The sequence below is a fragment of the Mus musculus genome, chromosome 8 (assembly GCF_000001635.26).
Source record: "Mus musculus strain C57BL/6J chromosome 8, GRCm38.p6 C57BL/6J".
NCBI classification, from domain to species: domain Eukaryota; kingdom Metazoa; phylum Chordata; class Mammalia; order Rodentia; family Muridae; genus Mus; species Mus musculus.
Window position 1 is genome coordinate 10,911,042 of NC_000074.6, and position 22,524 is coordinate 10,933,565.

At 47.9% G+C, this 22,524-nt stretch overlaps 2 long non-coding RNA genes across 3 annotated transcripts; both read right to left on the minus strand.

Moving 5' to 3' along the window:
- Positions 1 to 8,577: 8,577 nt before the first annotated feature.
- Positions 8,578 to 10,043, minus strand: Gm32594. Its single transcript, XR_378710.2, has 2 exons — positions 9,428 to 10,043; positions 8,578 to 8,885 (listed from the first exon to the last, which is right to left on the minus strand). It is a non-coding gene; the product is annotated as a predicted gene, 32594 (long non-coding RNA).
- Positions 10,044 to 13,385: 3,342 nt separating this feature from the next.
- Positions 13,386 to 17,416, minus strand: 3930402G23Rik (RIKEN cDNA 3930402G23 gene). 2 transcript variants are annotated; one of them, NR_135302.1, is made up of 4 exons: positions 17,228 to 17,416; positions 16,979 to 17,067; positions 16,244 to 16,480; positions 13,386 to 15,954 (listed from the first exon to the last, which is right to left on the minus strand). It is a non-coding gene; the product is annotated as an RIKEN cDNA 3930402G23 gene (long non-coding RNA). The 2 variants fall into 2 exon arrangements; NR_030715.2 differs by lacking the exon at positions 16,244 to 16,480.
- Between the last annotated feature and the right edge of the window lie 5,108 nt (positions 17,417 to 22,524).

Sequence of the window (22,524 nt, forward strand, 5' to 3'; positions counted from 1 at the left end):
GCCAGCCAGACACTGGCCAGCTGTGTGGGACAGCAGGGACCCTTCTGTTTCCAGGGAGCCATGATGAAGACAGCAATGTCACAATCCACAATCGGGCTCACATGGAACAAGATGTTCCACTATGGACAGTTCCTGTAAATCTAAATGTAGCGTTTGCAACAGAGGAAGAAAGGGGCTGCAATCTAAGGAAGCAAGTTGTGAAGGAAGAGCTAAAGATGGAGACAGTGGCTTTTCAAAGAACAGCGGGGTTTACGATGGGGAAGAAGTGGTTAGGCCATGTCAGACAGAACCTTGGGCCCTTGTGCACAATGCCTGTGCATATGCGCACAGGGTTGTGGGGTGGTGATGGCTGCAGGGTTTCTAAACTCTTAGAAGATAAACCAGAAAGCACGCATGGGTTTGAACTGAAGTGGCTTGAACTTGGACACACTGGAATTGTGTCAAAGGTCTCCCCTGAGGTTTTAGAGAGGAGCTGAGCCAAGGGCTCTGCATCCCCATCCAGACAGAATGAACTCCGTGACTGAGCCTGGCTGGCTGTAGAGCTGAGACTGGTGGCAGAGGGCAGGGAGCTAAGCCAGGCTGGAGTTCAGACCAACCCCGCAGGCTTGTTTCCAATATGGGAGGAAGACTTCAGTTCTAACCCGAGAGTTCCTCTTTCACCTTTGATTCCTGTCCATCATGGGAGAATCAGGACTATGTTTCCTGAGAACTCTTCCAGGGCATGGATAGAACAAATATCCAAATTGAGCAGGGGGAAGAAGCCAGTCCGGACTGGCCTTATAGCAGTGATGGAGTTCATGTTAGATACAAAAAGCCTGGATCCTATGTGGGGCAATAGTGCACAACTATAATCTAAGAATTCAGAAAGCTGAGACAGGAGGATTCCTATAAGCAATAAGCTCAGCCCAGGCCAAACAGTGAAACCATGTCTGAGAAGCAATGTCTTCATGCTCATAGATCAGGAAAGCCTACAAGGGCAGCGGCAGGCTTCCTTCTAAGAAGGCAGATCACCCAGGAAAGTCAGAGCTGGGTAGGCTACAAGGTGGTGTCGACAGTGGGAAAATCTTCTGATGGGCTGCGTTCCTTGGTTTCCCAGGTTGCCATCCTGACTGAGGGGTGTGCTCCCTGAGGTGTGACTCAGCAGAAGGCTGGAGGCTGCTGCTGGATATGGAGCTCTCAGGGGTTCCCAGGCTAGACTCTTTATTCTGGCTTCCTAACTGAAGCACCAGGCAAACTCTGAGCTTCGTGGAAGACATTCTCCACGTCTCACCCCAGAAGGCAGCCGTGTCTGAAAGACATGCGAAATGCAGCTCAGTAGCTCTCTGGCCAGCAGAGAAAACACCCACCAAGTGCAAAGTGTGTGTGTAGTTAGGAGACCCAGAGTCCAGAAGCACGAGATATAGATGACTTCAATGCCTTTACAGGCATCAGTGCCCCCTCAACACTTCCAGCTCCCCAGAGGGGCCACCAGCCAGCTGCCTCCCCCACTCTCACATTGCTTTTCTCCATCTCTGTGCACTGAGGTGATCTTAACATGTCTGGACACTGTGACAGAGCAAAGAAGGCCATGTGCTAGGTCTAGGAGCAGGATCGAGATGGCAGAACTCCATTTGCTTCCCCGAGGTCAGGCACTTCTGTGTTTGATGATTTTAATCTGTTCTCCCATGTGAGCTCAACTGGCAGACACCCCATGACCCTCTTTTGCCTGGCACTCACCTCCTGGACTCTGTGTCCCCTCCTACTGGCTGCTGTTTTTCTTCTTTGGCCTCTGTTACTCCTTTTTAAAGATGCACATTAGAGAAAAGAGCTGTCCGTTTTCCCTGGTGACATCAGAAGCAAGTGGTCTTTAGAGTGCTCATCCATGAGACAGCAGGAATATGGGACAGTGACCCAGATTCCAGGCCACGCTGCAGGAATCTAAATATTACACTTCCAAAGATCCCCGAATCTAGTGCAAAGCTTTGGTTTATGTTATAGAAGAGACTCCTCCAAGTCTCTTTAAACAGAGAGAAGCAGAAAGAGAGGAACATGTACGCTTGGATTCTCTCTGATCTGAAACCGTGTGTTAAGTGACATGAATGGACATTTGCCTTTCTTATCTATGTGTGTCTTAATTAGCAGCATCAGAACACTGCACACCCCAGAGTATGTTTGTTTTCAGAGTCTGACTGAACTAAAAACTCTTCATTTGAATACATGGGCTTTCATAAGCTGCAAATCTTAGTAAGCAACAGTAACCTCTTTCACCTATGAAAACTGGGTGGAGCCAAGAGCACAGCCCTACACTGGAGCTAGGATTTGAGAAAAGCGTAGTCAAACTACGAACTTGTTCACTGCAAGGCTGTTACCAGTTTCACCAACACAGAGGCACCAAGGCTTGGAATGTGGTATTTGTCCCTCATGAACAGCAGTCTAGATAAATACAGATTTGTTCATGTAATTGCTCCTGGTTGACTTAGAGACACAAACTCATCCTGGGAGATAATCAACAAGATTTAATTACCAATGCAGCCATTCAGCAGGGTCAATTCTGGACAAAACTCAAGTAAATGCATGTGGACTTTATTTTTTCACAAGCAATCATTCTATTTGAGGTATGTATGTAGCTATTCAAATTCATTTTTATGAATTGAAACCGTCCCTACTGGAGGGAAGAGGAAGGCTCACAGGACAGCTGATAAGGCTAAGGAAGCTTCTAGAACTTTGTAGACGCAAGGCCTCTCCCTGAAGAGGCGACTGCAGCAGGCAGAGCAGTTTGTGAGGTGTGAAGAAGTTCCAGGGATGCAGTTCTGATGCGTTCTCATCCATTCGAAGGTGGATATCATCAGTGATGTGCCTGATTTTGGTCAACATGCTCCTGTAAGTAAGCCATGCCCTTGTAGGTGACCCCCACATGTGCTCCTGTAGGCAGCACCAGCTCATTGGCTGTCCAAGCTTGACCCAGGTGGAGTCCTTTCTTTGGTCTGCCATTGGTAGCCTTTCTGGAATGAAAAGACATTGGTTGATGTCTGCTTCCAAAAGGTCACAGAACTGCAACGTTATAACCTTACAGGTTTCAAAGTGAGCAATGTAGCACTGTCAACCACAGGACTGCCATTTGGATTGCCCTCTACATAGTTGGCTTTGAAAGGGAGAGAGGGAGCCACTACCCCAGAACCCATTCATTCAGCTCAGTAACCAATGTAATAGAGAGAAAGACATGCACGGTTGTCTTATGCAAAACCAGAATAATAAATTAAAATGCACAGAGGTGGAGAGCAAAGCTAGGGTCATCAGAGGTCAGAGGAAATGGGGACATATAGGTTATAGATCTGGGACACAAATCAGGAGATATATCAGGTGGCGAAATCTAGAGATTTAGTGTGATTTTAGACTCTAAGGATTTAAGAATTATATATGGAACTCCAATTCAATGTGTGTATATGAGTGTGTGAGTATATGTGTGTGTGTGTGTGTGTGTGTGTGTGTGTGTGTATATGTGCTTACATGTGTGTATGTGTTTGTGTGTGTGTGTGTGTGTGTATGTGTAGATGCTTTCATTAGCCTACCACAGGAACCTTTTTACCATCAGGGTGTATAAATGTCAACCCATTCCCTTGCAAAGGTGTAGTAACATAAAACGAGCTCTCCAACGAACCAGCCAGTTTTACTGCACTGTTCCTGCCAGGCAGTCCTTGCTCTGGCGTAACAGCCCTTCAGTCAAAGGTCAGCCCAGGTTTTCACTATTTTTCTTCTAGAAGCTGCGGTGGCTGAAAATTGTTTGCACAGCCAAAGAATCCTTCCTGGAAGAGGCACTTAGCCTAACAGACAAACAACCTAAGTGCCCTCCTTGACGGAAAACACTTCAGGGCAGAAATGAGCATCATCACCACTGAAGGCCTTGCCCTTCTGGATGCCCCGCCATGACCCTCCCTCTACCATGACCCTCCCCCCACCGGGAACCACTCCCTCTTGCCGTGACCTGTGGTAGTGATGGCCAGGTAATGTCATACATTTCTCCACAGCCACCTCAGTTCTTCTCACTAAAAATCAGCAGAAAGCCAGGACTGATGGATGGGTCACCCAGGGCTCAGACAGCATCTCCCAGAATGAAGGGCATCCATCCCACAGACACACTTTGGAAGGTGTGATGTTTGATACACACTTAGAAATGCCCTTCAAATGGCCATCCTTTGAGGTTGGGAGATCTACTCTAGCATATACTAGACCCTAACTGTGCAACAGCAGTGGAGCTGAGGGGCTGAGAGCACATACACCCAGTCAATGCCCATCTGAGAATATGGCTTTTACTCAACCTCATGAGGCTACCCAGTGCCCTTGGCTTGGCAGTCCAACACTACGGAGCCAGGGAGTTCAGGGAGCAGGAGGGTGTGCTAGTGAGGCCATGAGTCTCCTGCTTCTGACAGAGAGGCTATCAGATCCGACCAGAGACTCCTCCTCTTTGAAAAGCAGTTGATGTTTTGGATTTCTCCAGTTGCTTGCATTATTTTTGTTGAATAAACCATCAAATGCATCTTTTCACAGTGGGCCAGACCCTGAGGTCCCAGCCTTACACACATCAGCCTGGCTTCTGCCAGTGGTGGGGGTTAAATAATCTAGAAATCAGATCTTCAAAGCTGCAGGGGGATGCCAAGAATGGACAGCTCAAGCCTAAGTCAGTCTCTTATAAGGCATCTATCTGTCTTTCAGAAAAGGCAGAGTCGATACTCTAAGCTCTGAAGTAGTAAAATTAGAAAAAATAACCTGAAGTAAAAAGGGTTCATTCCAACATTCTCTATTTCTTTGACACATTGGAGGTTTCGTTTGCAGCTAAAGTACAACAGCCCTTTCCTAAATCACAATTTTCCTTCTTAAACCAAGAGAATCAGGTAGGCTGTCTAGTGATCCAGGGAGACTCTTGATTGGCCCAGCAAGTTATAGAACTGGGAAGCAGCTGATGTATCAGTGAGCTCCTGGCATTGAAGAGTGGTGTTTGAGAACCTGGTCTGACCACTGAATGTGGATGTGAAGTCTATCTGCTAGTGGCACACCTGAGACATTTGTGTCAATCACCTACTCCCCATTCCCCTTCATGAGATGAGGACAAGGATGCTGGTGATGCTGGTGATGCTGCTGCTGCTGCTGCTGATGATGATGATGATGGTAATAATGGTTGTGATGGTGATGACCTTGGTGACAGTGGTGGTAGTAGTAGTCATGATGGTGATGAGAATGGCTGATGATAGTGATGATATTGGTGATAATGTGATGATGATATTGATGACAATGGAATGATGCTGATGATGGTAATGATGGTCATGATGATGATGATGATGAAGGTGATGGATGCTGATGGCAGTGATAGTGTTGATTCTCACATTGAAATCAGCCGTTGCAATGATCACACACAATGGGCACACAGTGCTGTGTGTAGACTCATAGAAAGTGTCTGTTAACACCACTCTTTTGATCTTCAATCAATTTCATGACCATTTATGGTTGTGTTTTCATTATCTTTGTGTTTAGAAATCTCTTTGGGAACAGTCACACCCTTTTCTTAGGTGGTAACATCAACCAAGGCCTACTGCACATCTATAGAGCCACTAACCATTTGTCAAGAAATATTGAAATTATTTAATATTTTGTGGCTGTCTTTTAAATTTTGTTCATGTTTTTATTTATTGTTAATTTAGAATTTTAAATTTTGGTTTGGCATATTTGAAACTATGGATTTCATCTACAGTTTCTTCAGTGGATTTGATACTTACAACTATCTTCTCTAGGTCAGACAGTATTTTAACAAAGATCTTCACATTTTAAATTTTCTGTATTTGATTTCCTAATTTAACCAGATTCTGTGGAGCCAAGTGTGTCTGTCTGTCTGCCTACCTGCCTCTGTGTGTGTATGTGAAACTGTGTCTGTCTGTCTGTCTGTCTCTCTGTGTATATGTCAGGGTATGTGTGTGTCTCTGCATATGTATGTGAGGATGTGTGTGCTTATGTGTCTGTCTCTGTGTGTATATGTGAAAACGTTTCTGTCTGTCTGTCTGTCTGTCTGTCTGTCTGTCTGTGTATGTGCATGTCTGCATATATATTCACATGAGGCTGGATGTCAACCTCAGAGATTTTCCTAAGAAAACACCCACCTTGATTTTTTGATCCACATCGTTTCTTTTTCCATGTTTTTATTTTGTCTTAGAAATTTTTATACAATATATTTTAATCACATTTTTCTCCTCTCCCCCACTCCTCCCAGATTTCACCTTCTTTCTAAAGACAGTCTCTCACTGGCCTAGAGCTCACTGTCAGGCTAGGCTAGCTGGCCAGCGAGCCCAGGGATTGCTTGTGTCTGCTTCCCCAGAATTCAAAGCACAAGCACATGTCAAAACACGGATTCCTAACGTTGGCCTCGGATCCCCATGCTCGCCTGGCCAGCCCCGGCTGACTGAGCTATCTCCCAGCCCTGTCCAGATGACTATGTAACGTAAAAGCCTGGGGCTTGTGCATTGTTTTGTTGTTTGTTTGTTTCATGAATATTTGATGGTATCCTGATTTTGGCTAAGGTAAAATGGTACAAATGTGAAGGCTGGCCCTGCCAAGTTGGGCATCCAGCCTATAGACGCTGTCATGCAGGTCACACAATGCAGGGAGGAGCAGATTCAACACATGAGTAGGAGAGTAAATGACTCTGTGGTCTCCTGTTCTCAGGTGAGTTTTCAGAGCACCAGAGAAGACGTCTGAAAGCCATTGTCTTCTCAAGGGAGAAGATTTGGTTTTCCTTGGAGAACCCACTGGTGGGTCCCGAAAGGAGGACTATAGACAAGCCTGGACATACGGGAGAAGAGCTCAGAGCTCAAAGATGCACGAGGAGGAGGAGCCCCCATGCTCATTCTCAGGCTCCCCCAAACCTAAACTATGTGAACACTGAAAGAAAAAGAAGAGGTTGACAAGAGGAAGGGAATTATCAGGAGTAGGAGGGACAGGAGAGGGTAAGATGAGGGAAGCTGCTCAAAAGACATTATGAAGAGGTATAAATGAAACCATCATCATGCTTAATTAGTACATACTGACAGGAGAAAGAAAGGAGGAGAGAGAGAGAGAGAGAGAGAGAGAGGGAGGGAGGGAGAGAGAGAGAGAGAGAGAGAGAGAGAGGGAGGGAGAGAGAGAGAGAGAGAGGGAGAGAGAGAGAGAGGGAGAGAGAGAGAGAGAGAGAGAGAGAGAGAGAGAGAGAGAGAGAGAGAGAGAGAGAGAGAGAGAGAGAGAGAGAGAGAGAGAGAGAGAGAGAGAGAGAGAGAGAGAGAGAGAGAGAGAGAGAGAGAGAGAGAGAGAGAGAGCGCAGGGGGGCGATGAACACCAGCCCTGAGAGAAATAATGAAGACAGCCTGCCCTCCACTGAATAAAACAGAAAGCTCCAAATCTATCCTGCTCTACACACAAACACACAGAACACACACACACAGAGGGCATGGTAGCAGCAGAGCCTCAGGATAGTGTGGCTGGAGAGAGGACTCAGCAGTTAAGAGCATTTGCTGCCTTTGCAGAGAGTGTGGGTTACTTCCTAGCATCCCCGTGGCCCCTCTCAACCATCTGTTCCTCCAGATTTCAGAGATCTGAGGCTTCCACAGACACTTGGTGCACACATTGCATATACACACATGTAGAGACTCCTGCGTATAAAATAAGAAACAAATCTTTAAAAGCAGATCACCCTCGCAATACTGACTAAAGAAGAAAGGAATGAGCAGCCTCAGGCCCAGCGGAGCAACACAGGACTGATCTGAAACCAGGCAGATTAGTCAGAGCTGTTGATATGCAGGCTTGAACAAGGGACCATGAGGTCAACCCTGGAATTCTGCAGCCAAAGATGCTCCATGTGGACCAGTCATAGGAAGCAGCAGACAGGCCCAGCTCAGCAGCATCAATGACCAAGGCTTTGAAAAGCCAAAGAGACAGGAGACCTGACTGCCAAACACAAGTGAGTCTCTAGAGGCACTTTGTGCGTAAGCATTCTTGAAGACTGAGGACCAGGTTGTGTCAATGGGTCCATACAATTCCCTGCCTCTGTTGACTGCACTGAAGTTTCCACAGCACAGTTTTCCTGTTCATGAAGAGTCACAGAGCAGAATTCAGGGCTGATGAACAAGTCATTTACAAAAAGAAGATGAGGAGGAAGAAAGAAGAGGAGGAGGAGGAAGAAAAGAAGAGAGCAGGGAGAAGAACAGGAGGAGGCGAGGAAGAAAAGGAGGAGGAGAAAAGAAAAAGAGGAAGAAGAAAAGATTAAGGAAAAAGGAGAGGAGAAGGAGGAGGAGGAGGAGGAGGAGGAGAGGAAGAAGAAGAAGGTTGTTGTCTCTCATTTAGAACTTGAGATTTCTCTGTAGTATACACTTTTTTATAGCAATTCGAATTCTCCAAAACTGGTGCCTTCACGTGTAGAGTATAAAGCTTTGAAAATCTGTGGGAGTTTCACAGTCCGTACCCACTGGACTCTACAACTCTGATTTGGAGTAGTCTCGGGTAGTACATGTCTAGTCACAGCTTAATAAGGAAGGCACACACACACACACACACACACACACACAACCTCAAAGCCAACACATTGCTCAGAGAAGAAATTCCTCACAGCTTTTCAGCATCCTAAATAAAGATCAGTGACACCCGTGGATGAACCCCATCAGCTGCCAACCCCGAAGATTGGAAACGATGAGCTGGTTCCACCAGAAAGGGGCCAGAAACTTCTGTCCTTGGACTCTCATCAAATGAACATCCAGCCAGGAGAGATGAGATCATGCTAGCTCCAGGGACGATGGCAGCTACCATGTATGCCTCGTGCTAAGTCCTCATGCATACCATCTCACATGATCCCATGAGAACATAGCCAGCACCTGCCCAAGGCAGTCACAGTGACCCTGAAAAGGAGCAGAGAGTGTTATCTTTCACAGAGGCAGAGCCCAAAACAAAGAAACAGCCAGAACCTTGCCTGCTACCAAGTGACTCATTAGAGGACACAGGAATTCTGTTATAAGCTGCTGTCAATTGTTCTTCTTGGTTGTTGTGTTATTTTATTTTATTTTATTATTTTATTTTATTTCTCATTGGTATTGGGATGGAAGCTAGGCCCTGTGCTTGCTGGGCAGGCCCTGTGCTGGGAAGACCCTGTGCTAGGCAGATGCTTGCTTGCTGGGTAGGCGCTGTGCTGGAGAGGCGCTGTGCCACTAAGCTATGTCCTTAGCCCTCTTTTTACTTTTTATTTTGAGACAGGAGCTCTGCAAATTATCCAGGACAGTCTTGATCTTTCGGCCCTCCTGCTTCGACCTCCTTAAGTAGCAAGGATTACAGACTTCTATACCACCCTTTCACCCTTTCTCTTTTTTATGTCTGAGTGTTTCCTATTACTGTGATAAACCACCTTGACCAAAAGCAACTAGGGGAAGGAAATGGTTTATGTCACCTTACAGCTGATAAGTTCTTCATCCAGGGGCAGGAACTCAAGGCAGCAACCTGGAGGCAGGAGCAGAGGCCATGGAGGAGTGCTGCTTACTGGCTTGCTTCCATGACTTGCTCAGCCTGTTTTCCTATAGAGCCCAGGACCACCAGCCCAGAGACAGAATCACCCGCAATGAGCTGGGCCTTGCCCCTGAATCATCAATCTGGAGAATGGTTCACAGGATTCTGTTGTGGGGCCCTTTATTGACTGAGCTTCCATCTTCTTAAATGACTGTAGTTTATGTCAACTTGACATAAAATTAGGCAGCACACTGACATGATAACTGTGCATGTTCCTGGGTGCTGGGTGGTGCTCTGGCATCTGTGAGTTCAGTGATCAACAGCAGCAGATCACTGTGCCTGTCATCTCACACTGGGCATGTTGTAGTGCTGAGAACACTCAATCTTTTCCTTTAGCTATTTGAATAAATACTAAACACTAAATGACTCCTGACAGCAGCAACCCCACTGTGCTATGGAGCAAGGCAACTGATTCCTCCTCGATGTTCTGTCTCTGTTTCCCTATATTCCTCAACACACACCCATATACATTTACATACTCACATGCACACTCATACATGCTCACTCTCACATACACTCACACACATACACACGCACTTAAATAAACACATGCATATTCACTCACATACACTCACACACGTACTCACATAAACACACACACTCACATACACTTACACACGTACACACTCACATATATACACATTCATACTCACATACACACTCACCCTCACATACACTCACACACATACACACACACATTCATATAAACACACACACTCACATACACACTCATACACACTTACTCTCACATTCACACACATACATGCTCATACATACATAAATACATGTAGACATGCATTCACACATAACATGCACACACACACACACACACTCACACACTTCCTGCCTCTCAGGAGACTGAGCAGTGTTTGTCTTTATTTTACAGGCATGGTCTTGAATATCAAAGACCAAAAGTCCTATGAGTACATTCAGTACAACTTATTCACAAGGAGCCTAAGGCCACGAGAGGCTCCTGCCCAGCCCCCAACACCGTAGGTTCCGATTTCCTCCTCACTTTCTGGAAACTAACTCCTAAATCTTATGATTTGAATTCACTCTTTGAAATTGTCCCATTTGGGGAGGTGAAGCCGCAGATTGTCTCGTAACCCAAACCTCGCCCATAACACACTCAACATAAAGGGCTGGTGGGTTGGGAGCTCTCCGTCCATTATTCCTGGCTTGAGGGGGCTTTTTTCTTTCACATATTTGGCCAATGACAGCATCCAGAGCTAAGCACAAAGCTATTCCATTCATCTCAACTATTTCAGCAATTGTGTCTGGAAGCACACAGGAAACATTGCCATGGATACGGAGCTCTATGCAATGCTGCCTGAGCCTTGAATCTGCCTGTTTTGCACTTGGTTGTTAATAGTCTGTCACCTCTTCATTCCGATGGTCACAGATGTCTTTTAGACAACTATCCCACCCAGGCTAGCCCTTCTGGGTGGCAAAGAGAACTAAGGGAGAAGAGGAAGGGCCCAGGAGGGTACGAAGTCCAGGGGACAAACCCAGGTCACTCCATGTGTCTGCTTTGCGGCTCATCTCACCAGCTTGTGGCAGTGATAGTGTGCACTCCATGTAGGCCCTTGTTTGCTCAGTACTGTGTAGGGAAAGAAAGGCATCAGCAAACTGGGCAGGAGATGTCTGGTGTGGGAGCGCCAACAAGAGGAATGGGATCACCTTGCTCATGTACCTTCAAAAGAAGCCCCCATGCAGGTCTTAGGGCAGGAAGGGACCAAGTAAGCTAAAAGCAAACAGCTGGATGCAGCTTCAAGTAATGAGCCATGACTTTGCAGAGGCCTCTCTACTATCAGAGCATCTCACCCAAGCTGGGACTTGGATCTTCACCGCCACTAGAGGCAGGTAGCCCAGCCTGTGCCCCTGCCCTTCTCTCTCTCTCTCTCTCCCTCTCTCCCTCTCTCTCCCCCCCCCCCACTCCGGGCCGCCCCCTCCACCAGGCTCTCTCTTGACAGCTATTAGGAACCGTTCTGGCCACCTAGTGTGAGAACAGCCCTTTCAGTTCACTCCTGCCTCCTGTCTAAGCCCAGATGTGAAAGGAGACAACACAGAGCCAGCACAAAGACTGCTCATGAGAACCTCGTGACAGCCTGGTAAAGCCTGCACGAGGCAGCCTAGTGAGGCCAGCTCATGACAGCCTGGTAAAGCCTGCACGAGGCAGCCTAGTGAGGCCAGCTCATGACAGCCTGGTAAAGCCTGCACAAGGCAGCCTAGTGAGGCCAGCTCGTGACAGCCTGGTAAAGCCTGCACAAGGGGGAGGTCTGCACACAGAAGCCTGGTGAGTTAGGATGTCGAGGAAGAGCGGCCATTAAATGACACAGGAGTAAAGGCCCTTCCCAACTCTCCCTGGCAGACACTTCCAACAATCCTCATTTAGCTGTTGCATCTTGCTCTAGACTATCCGGTCCCTCCCACACAGGCCTACATACCATTTCTACTCTTCAAAGGCACCGCTTAAATCACACGATATACCTACTGATGATTATTATTGGTAATAATATGTCAGTCGCTCATTGGCATAAAGAATCTCTGGGTAACTTTTTATACCAGTGACGTGGCCTGTATGTTCATTACTTTCTCCTTGTCACTCTACCAGTTGGACATCTATAATGGCAAGATGACTGACTCAAGCCTACTTCACAGCCGCTGGCCCGACTGCTCATCCTCGCAGACCACAGAAGCCTGAAGCCCCAGGGAACTAACTACACATTTTGTGGGGTGAAGTGGTTCTTTCCCATTCCTGATGCAAAGCCTGATCACACCCCATAGCGCTCCTGAGAAACCCTGCCGCCTGGGCCACAGTGGGGACTTGCAAGCCTCTACACAGATCTTATTTGCTGGGCTCAAAGTCTCCAGAAGTACACGCCACCTCTCTAACCTTCTATAAAACTATCCTCATCTTGTGGTCCTGGCGACGTTTTCAACCTTTCTAAAGAAGGCTCCATCTCCCTTTGCGTTACCAGGCCCATTATAGTTCCAGAACGAAATAAACAGGAAGTGGATGCAGTCCGATGGAAGATCAATGTGGACATGAAGTCCTGCTTCTTCCAGTGAGCTGGGGAGCCAGTGCAGCCCTGGGGAGGAGCTTGTCCAGGCCAGAAGGAGTGGAGGTGTGGGGAGGGGGAAGCTGGGGGGTGGGGGAGAGCAGGGTAGTCTTGTCAGAGTCTTTTTCACATCTCAGCGGTTTGTAGTGTTTGTACTTCTGAAAAGGTACCAAAGCCGGAGAAGCTGAATTCAGATCTCCTGCACCCGTCTGAAAGCGGGGATTGGGGTGGGGGAGGGAGGGGAAGTGACCTCTGTCCTGAGGAGGCAGAACCAGGAGGCTGGCTGGAGCTGGCTGACAAACCAGTATAGCCACCTGAGGAACTCCGGGTTCGGTCTCCAAAAAATAAGGTGGAGAGAGATAAAAGAGGAATACCTCAGCACCCACCACAATGCGCACCCACAGGCAGGCAGGCACACACACCCCACACACCCCCACTAGACACACACACACACACACACACACACTCAAGTTCACACATCTGTTACCTTGACTTTTGTCAATAGCCTCCATTTTAATTCAAGCCATCTCGGCATGGTTGTGGATTTAGCCCTCCCCCCAAAAGAAAAGTTTTCCTCTTTTTCTTCTCTTTTCCTCTCTCTTCTCCTTCCCCCTACCCCTCCTCTTCTCTCCCCTCCCTTCTCCCCTCTTGACCCTTCACCTCCTTTCTTACAGATCTTCCCCTTCCCTCCCTCCCTCCCCCTTCCCTCCCTCCTTCCCTCCCTCCCTTCCTCCCTGTTAAGGAATGCATTTGACTTTGAAATGAGAACATCTTTCATTAGCTCATCACAGAATTTAGTCCTATGTGAATATTTTTTTTTACTTAATCACAAAGCAGGTTCCCGTTTCTCATCAAAGACTTTGGTGACATGATGTTGGTGGGTGGCCCCTATCTCCCTCCCTAAACTCAGGGTGACTGTGTCTCTCCAGCACGTTTCTAAGCCCGCCTCCCTCTCAGGCTTGGAATTGAAACCGCTGTGGTAGGCGGGGCTGGGGGGACTGCTTTTTATTTTCTCTTCTTAAGTGCAGGGCAGCCAAAACAGGAACCTAATTATACAGAGAGTCAGTTAAGAGCGGCAGCCCCTATCAGATCTTGCTGGGCTCAGCACTGTTTCCCGGGAACCGCTGCGGAGCCCATCCGCCACCAAATCCATTTGGCTCTACTTAGGAACTAAGTACAGGAAGGTAGTTATTGTACAAGATTAGTTTCCTGTAGGCCATAAATTGGCAGTGGCAGAAAAATACAGGATGAACGTGTTACGCTGCAAGGTCAGCTCAGAGGAAAGCGAATGGCCTCGCTTCCTCTCACTGAACCCGACTCCCTCCCCAACCTCTGCTCGGGCTGAAAAAGACCCTTTAACTGCTTAATTACTTCTTAATAGTTTTAAGCAAATTCAAAAGGCGTCGTGTTGCTAAGTGCCTGGAGGTATGGGCGGCCTGCACTATTTCAGGAATGCCCCTCCGAAGCCTGGCTGAAACCTGACCAGAGGGCCTGACAAACCCCGGCTTTGTGAGGGTTCTTGCCTTATTTGGCACTGACTGGAGCAGGATTTGCTTTGAAGCTTGGATTTTACATTTGGGGATAAAGGAGCAGCTTCTAAAGGGTGGGGGGGGGGGCGAAATTCAGCCAGTCAAAATAAAATTGTTTCCCACCCAGAGGCAGGGGAAGGGGGACGCCTTGCACAGTCACTTTCTTCACCGAGAACGGGGTTTAAAAACAAAAGCAAAGGCTCCTTTGATAACTGGCCTTCAAGGAAAGGGAGCCCCTAGGTGGGCTGCACAGGAGGCTTGTTTGACACTGGAGGAGGTCACCTGAGCCTCTTTGCCTGGTTGAAAACTTAACCTTTCTTCTTCTATTCTTTTGAATTTTTTTTTCTTTTTCAAACCGGCTTCAAGTTGCCAGGGAAAACTAACTCCCCACTGGAAACGGATGGGGTGTTTAGATCCGGTTCTCTGGCCCTCTGGCCTGAAAGGCTCTGATTTAAAGTCTAACGATGTAGAAGACTGTGGTGAGTCACTCCCCCAGGACCCGCTACCCCATCTGGTCCCTGCTGGCAAGCTCCTGTGATTGCTCCCGGCACAGGTGGGACAGAGAAAGTGGGGGTTGAATTGTTGCTTCTCAGGAGGGGACCAGTCCCACTTCCTGTCTGCTCTCTGCAGACTAATCCTCTCGGGCATGTGAGCAAGCAAGCAAGCAAGCTCACACTCCTGCGACCCCAAGAGCCCTTACAGCTGTATCCTTTCCGTCACAGCCATCTGTACCCCGCACTGCCCCAAAATCAACCTTTCCTGCCTTGAGCTAACTCTGGCCCGGTATTTGATCACCACAGAAAGGTAACTGGTAGGGCTTTTGGCGGGAGGCGGGGGAGCTCTCCTGATATCCTAGTAGACTGCAGCTACAGCTACAATGAAACAAATAGCTTGCTGTCAATCAAGCATGAGTTCCACAATATCCTGTGCAGAAAGGACAAGGAGCTATTAACTACTGACTCTGCCATGGCCCCTCCAGCTTAGCTGCCTGGGAGCCTGGAAGGCTCCTCTGCTACAGAGAAAGCAGACTGAGGGAGGGGGAGCCCTTTGAAGTGACGCACTGCTCCCAGACTCTGCTTCTGGGAGCCTGGGGGATGCTAGTGCTTCCTCCGCAGGACCTCTTGTGCTAACTGAGCAGCCCTGAGAACACAGCCCCAGGTCGACTCCGACGACTCCGACTCCTCGATAGTCTGCAACTTGTTCCAAAGCACCCACTACAGAGGAGAGAGAGAGAGAGAGAGGGTGCCCCCCTAAACAGGTACTCCTGCCACAGGGATGAAGTGGGAGCAAGGAGGACATCATATCCCCCACCACTTTGACAGTGGCCACTGCATGGATCCTCAAATAGCATTGTTCTTCAGAGGAGGCAGACTCTAAGTCAGCCTCAGCCCCATGTTCCTCTGGCCATGGCTGGAGCTTCATTTTCAGGCCAGACTCAGCCTTCTGTAACCTTTCCACAGCCCATTATCCCAAAATAAATCCAGGAATTGAGGGGGAAGTTCACATCCCACATGGTGCCAGGAGGAGCCTCTGCCAACTATCAGAGGCTAGGCAGCACTTGGCAGCTGGAGTTTTTACTCAAAGGAGACAGCACAACCACAAGCATCTACCACTCCCACCACCAGGAGACTGACTTCCCATCCCAGGCTGCTCTGTGTTGTCTTCTCCACCCCAGCACACCTGACCCCCTCACACAGATCTGGGGGTGATGTGCTTAGCAAGTGGTAACTGACAATGAAGAGATAGTTCAATCCATGTCCAGGTTCCTGGATGTCTTGGTTCAGATTTCCCAGAGGCAAGCTCGGTGATTGTTCCTGGTTCTGTAGCAAGAAAGGCAACAACGGGTCTGAGAGCAGGGAACACAACACTAGGGAGTCTGCAAATTTCCTGCAAGCTTCATGGGGAAATGTAAGGCTACTGCAGCAAGGATCCTGTGCACCCTGCTCTCCTGACCCCGTGAGACATAAAGGCTGGGTATCCTGTGCTGAGGGCTCCACCCTCCCCTCCTGTATTCTATGCAGGCTCCTGAAGCCCTACATCTGGGGGAAAGTGAGGTCGTGTTAGTTCCTCTGAGACTCCCAAGGGTCTAACTGCAACGTGTGGTAGTACCTTTGCCACCCAGGGAATCCACTGGGACTCACAGGACAGGCTGACTCTGCCTGTCCTCCACTTGGCTCCATGATACTGTGCTTTGACTGAGCCCATGGGAGGCCTCACTGGGAGGTGGCACTGGCTTAGTATTGCTCCTGCTATGTCCAAGTAGAATCCTTGCCTCCGCCATAAATTGTCAGTGGCATGGAGCCATTGGCTACTCAGTTCAGTTCCTTGGGTGACAGGACTGCAGCTCTATAGAGGGAGAACATAGATGTGTTCTCTCAACAAATAGTTGAAGCTAAAGATGGAGTCTTCTCACACTGAGTCCAAGAACTCACAGCCACACGCATAATCAGCCTCTCACTGGAACTGCCCAAGACCCAGATGCTCCCAAACCCTCAACAGTGAGCTCAGAAACTCATGAGCCAAAGACATAACCTGACAAAGCAGACCTGTGGCAGACACACAGTCCAGAGTGCTAGCCAAGCACACTCAAGCAGCAGGAGAGTGAACTCCAGGTGCAGCATAAACGAATAAGGGGTACTCAACAAAGCCACAAAAGGGATTGTGATCTATAGTTAGGCATTGTTACGTCAGGGCTGGCATGATCAAGGCCACCATCTTCCGTTTGATCGTTTGTTGTTTGTACTTCTGATTTTAAAAATGAAGGTACAAAAATATTACGCAGTCACAAACACACTGGCACAGGAGGCAAGCATGAATCACCCATAAGGGATCGAATCCACGTACCTTCACGTCCATGGGTGTGAAGCATCCTGGTGTTGGCTGGAGTAGATGGAACTGTGGGTGACTTCATGAATGCAGGGTTTCCTCCTGGCCTGATAAAAGGAAAACGTTCTGAAACTGAATTGCGGTGTCAACTACACAGCTCTGTGAACAGTCTGAAAACAGTCATGCCGGGTCCCACCACATCGAATGATTTACGTCTTAACAAAGGTAACAAAACCTATAGAGGGGCATCGAAGCAAGGACTCCCACCTGGCTTCTTCGTCACACTGTGCTCATGACCTCTATTCAGCGTCACCAGTAAGCCATGATCTCTTCTGGGGCAAAGGCCCCTGGGATTTGGATGGATGCCCAGGACTACAATCAAATGTTCTGGGGGGACCTGGTTCGACTCATTTCCTGGCTCACTCACACATTCCCCTTTGAGGTCTTATCCCAATGAAACAGCTCGTTCCGGTGGAGCCAGAGACTTCCAGAAGGCAGGGCCAACTTGGTCAACATCTCGGCAGCTTGAATCCCGTTGGCCTGGAAACGGTGCAAGTTTATCTATTTTGTAACCAAGCCCCGGCTCAATGAAATGTACTTTCCGCTGAGCTCCTCTCAGGGGCTTTGCCTTTCTCTGTCTATAGGGGAGGGATCGTTGCCAGGGGGATCTGGCTCTGTGGACAAGCTGATTTCCCAACCTGGGTAAGCTGGCTTTGCGTCCCAGGGTGTGCACGTCGGTCCGAGCCCTGATGACGGCAGAGCCCTCGGCTCTCGTCCCAGATGTCCACCTCCGTAAACAGTGCGGAAAAGCCCAAGCATCTCCTTGTTGCTTGGAAACCTAGGACAGACCTAGGGGGAGACAGTTTGATGGCCTAGTGAGTACCACCCTGAGTCTGTGATGAAAGCCTAAAGGAAAGGGGGGTGCCAGTAGACAATGGAGCCTCAGCTCTCCCCAAGCTCAGGCAGTCCCCTGGGCTGTTCTCAAGGCATCCAAGCTGCCCTGACAAGAAGGAGACAAAGCACTTCCCAGGACAGTGGGAACCCTGCCAGAAACTTCCAGCTCCCCGACATTCCCAGCCTTGCCTCTTGGGTCCTTTAAGACCTGTGAACTCACTCTGAAAGACAACTTTGGATCCCCTGGAACTGGGCTTACAAGGAGCAGTGAACCACCTGATGTGGGTTCTGGGAACTGAACCCCGATCATCTGTAAGAATAGCATCGTGTGCTTAACCTTCTAGCCACTGAGACTTCTCTCTAGACCCATCTCGGTCACTACTTTTAAAATGAAACCATTTTAGAAGTGTAAGACATATTACACTTTCCAGGAGTGAAGGATTGGGAGGGGGGTGTGTGTGATAGGGCTTGGTGTTGTCAGAACACCGGATAAGTGAACCCACACAGGAAAGAGAACCAAATACGAGGTACAGGTACCCACAGTGTGGCCCCTTTGCACAACCTGTGTACTATCTGTGTGCCATGGCTTTCCAAACCCTCCCCCTTGGGAGAAACTTGGCACAGGGTCGATTCGTGTTGTTCCTACAACTGCATATGAATCCAGGTATGCAATGGCCTTACATGTTTTAACTCTATTTGTTTTGTAAACAAACATGTTATGCTTTATAACTGCAGTGCTGTGCTGGTGAACAGTACACTACGTTACGAATTTGGTGTCTTAAGGCATCAATTAGTCACAATCAAGACACTGAGTAAAGTTAGAAGGATCCATCAAAGAGATTGACCAAAGTCAAGAGCCAAACACCATCTCAGTGGGTGAGATGGGGGCTAAGGACAGAGGATCCACCCAGACATGTTTGACAAGTTGACACTAGGTACTCTGATTCTTAGGTGAAAGTTAAGATGGAGTCTCCACAAGATCTCCATCATTGAGGACAAGAGTCTGGTGCAGCCGATCAAGCTGGCTAGGGTAACCAAAGTGCTGGGCAGGACTAGTTCTCAGGGACAGTGCATGCAGGTACAAGTGGAATTTATGGATGACACCAGCCACTCTATCATCTGAAATGTCAAAAAGTCCTGTTCCAGAGGGTGATGTGCTCACCCTACTGCAGTCAGAAAGAGAAGCTCACAGATTGCCCTGACCTTGCTGCTGGGTCCTGGATCTCTACCACTTAGCCCATGGGATGACCCGAAACTGTTAAATAAAGAATTTGTGTTGAGAGAGAGAGAGAGTTAAGATGGATTCAGAGAGAGTTAAGCTATCTACTGTGGATTTATGAATGAATGAATGAATGAATGTGAGCTTTGCTATAAATATTCTGTCTCATTCTTCAATTAATTTCACCATCATCTCTAGAAGTGTTATAACGTAGGGCCAAGAAAAAAATAGTTTAGTCACATTCAATGACTCACACAAATGTCATGTATAAATTACATTTCAAATATATCCTTTTCCACCGTGCCCCTGACACTCACAACATAAAATATGAACTCTCCTCGTCTGTCAGAGTGTTCAAACAAGCCTTCCCTGACAGCTCCATCTAAGTTTCCACGTCCCAGGACAGCAGGAAACACCCCCCTTACCTGGCCTCACCTTACCTGGCCTTATCCTCTTGCTGCTCTGACCTATGCAGTTTCATCATTTAGAATCATCTGACCTGTCTTCCTAATCCAGGTTACATTGTTCTTGAGGACAGGGCCTTGGGGAGGCCCAGGAAGGCATGTCAACACACGATACTTGGAACATACCTGGAATTTAATAGACATCTGTTCATTGCGTCAATGAATTTCCACGGCTGTAGCCTCCTCCACTTCAGACATTTTAGGCAGAGGTGAAAGCAGCATATGGCTTCTGGATTTTGTTAATGTTATTGCATAGATGCTAAAACCACAAATGAACTTGCACTGAGACATAGACAACAGAGTGGGATCTGTGAGTCCCCGGGGCTATCAGGTTATTATTTTTACACATCTGGAGTGGGAAGGATGTTGCTATGAAGCAACGGCAATATGTGCCCTGGCCACTGGAGCGTATAGCCCAAGAGTGGCAAAGTCCACATATACACACCAGCTAGAAAGTGGGCACTGATGCAGAAGAGATGCCAGGGGAGGTAGATGATTCTACAAAACACCAAAGCTGTCCCTAGAACAGGGAGCATCCCTGTAGGGTGTTGTGAACAGGTGGAAGAAAACCCACACCACAAAGAAAGAGCCCTAAGAGCAGGTATGCTCAGTGAGCTTGGTTTGGGAAGATACAGGAGGCTGAGGTTGGGAGTGGAGATGGGGAGAGAGCAATAATGGCAAGAGATAATGAAGGTGTGGAGCGAAGTAAGAGTTTCACGTAGTAAAGATGCACATAACACCATCCATCTTAACACAGAAACAGTAATGGCAGCCTCTCCTAACCCCACCAGAGCAGACCAGCTAACTTCTATTTATAACCACAGTGATGGGCATATGTTGACCTATGGCTTCCCTCCAAGCTCCTCATCCTGACTCTGAGGACTGGAAGCCTCCCAGAACTCAGAATGGAACAATGTAGAAGGGCCCAGCCACTCACTGGGTCATGGAGCCACTGTTTTCTCTAATTGGCCTCCAGACGTAAACGCATTAAGAACTTTGTGCTTTAAAAGGTGACATGCAACAACTGAGACATACTATTTTATCTCAGAGAATAGATTTGGCTCTTGATTATCTGCTAAGTCCACTGAAACATTTGCACCCCTCTTGGCAAATTCTGATGCTAATCACAGCACACTCATGTGAAGCCTGAGCAGTTTAAAACAATTACAAGACACTCCTGTACCTGAGGCTCAGGGAATGTGTGTGTGTACACACACACAGACACACACACACACACACACACACACACATATATATGTGTGTGTGTATATATATATATGTATATATATATGCAAATATAATAACAATTACTGGAAAGGGAGTCTGTGAATTTGATGGAGAGCAGAGAAGAACATATGAGAGGAGTTTGGAGGGAGGAAGGGGGAGGAAATGCATGAAATTAAATATAATCTCAGAAATAAAAAAAAAAAATAGGAAAAGGCCTGGAGGAACAGCTTTAATTTGGAGGCCATCAGAGGCCATGTCTCTGGGATAGTATTAGGGAAGGGAATTTGGGGATCATTATCTTCTCCCCCACCAAACTTAACTCACCAAGTCAGAATTCTTTTATTGAGTTACAGACATCTGGGGCGTGTGCCTGATCAGTTTTATGTTCCACATCTGTGATGGTTTGTATGCACTCAGCCCAGGGAGAGGCACTGTTAGAAGGTGTGGTCTTGTTGGAGTAGGTGTGTCTCTTTAAGTGTGGGCTTTAAGACCCTCATCCGAGCTTTGTGGAAGCCAGTATTCTGTTAGCAGCCTTCAGATGAAGACGTAGAACTCTCTGCTCCTCCTGCACCATGACTGCCTGGATGCTGTCATGCTCCCACCTTGATGATAATGGACTGAACCTCTGAATCCGAAAGCCAGTCCAAATTAAATGCTGTCCTTATAAGAGTTGCCTTGGTCATGGTGTCTGTTCACAACAGCAAAGCACTAACTAAGACAACATCCAAGAACAACCCAGGTTACATAGCTGATAAGACTCAGACTCCAAGCCTTGGTCACCTTGCAGAACATTACCCAGTATTCGGTATGGACCATGCTAAAGAACAGCGTGCCCCAGCCCCACCCAGTGATTCAGAAAATAAGATGCAGGGGTCTGGAGGGCTAGTGATCCCCAGGGCACACTGGCACTCAGAAGTGACGACTTCCTGTGGAGTCCCTGTGAATACCCAGGGAAGGGTAAAGATGCCAGTGCAGAACCCTGTTAACCAGCCCTAGACCTGGGCCTGCAACAGAAAGAATCAAGACAGGATGAGAAAGCCAAAGAAGGTGAGGCCAGTAGCCATGAGCAGGGCTTAGAGAAGACCCTCCCTTGCTGCCTACCAGCTCTATGAAACTGTGTATCCTGGAGACCCATCACCTGACTCTCATGCAGCCACGGCCTGCTTTTGAACAAAACCAGAAGGATGAACATGTAATGCAGAGCCAGTAAACAGAACTCTGGATCATCCTGACATCATCTTCGGGAAACTGTCAGGGTGTCTCAATGTGGCTGGACTGTGTCTTCCGGTCCCCAGCACTGCTACCCCTGTGTGAACTTCACTATCTCTGATCTGTCTTATTGATACAATCCTGGCTCCCAGGACTCTATGGTAGGGCACTTGTTTAGTGTGAGCGACAGAGGGGCTAGGTTCAAATGCCAAAAGTAAGGAGGGAGGAAGATTTCAGAACTTTCTTGTTTCATGTGCCCTGGCTTATTCTGAGCTCTCATAGGTGTCAGGGTTAGCATCTCTCATAGATGCCAGGGCTAGCATCCCATCCTCTGCTTCTGAGCATGTCAAACTCCAAGGCCCTCACCCTTCCTTAAGGGCCATGCTAGGTGTCTCTATCTTCCATACCTCCACGTTGCTAAGTCCCCAATATCCTTGTGGACCTTACAGTGAGACTCCTATCCCCCTCCAGCAAAGACTTTCTGCTCCTGGTAATTCCCCTCATCTTCTCCCTTGCAACAGCTCAAGAAAATCTGGCACCATTTGGACAAA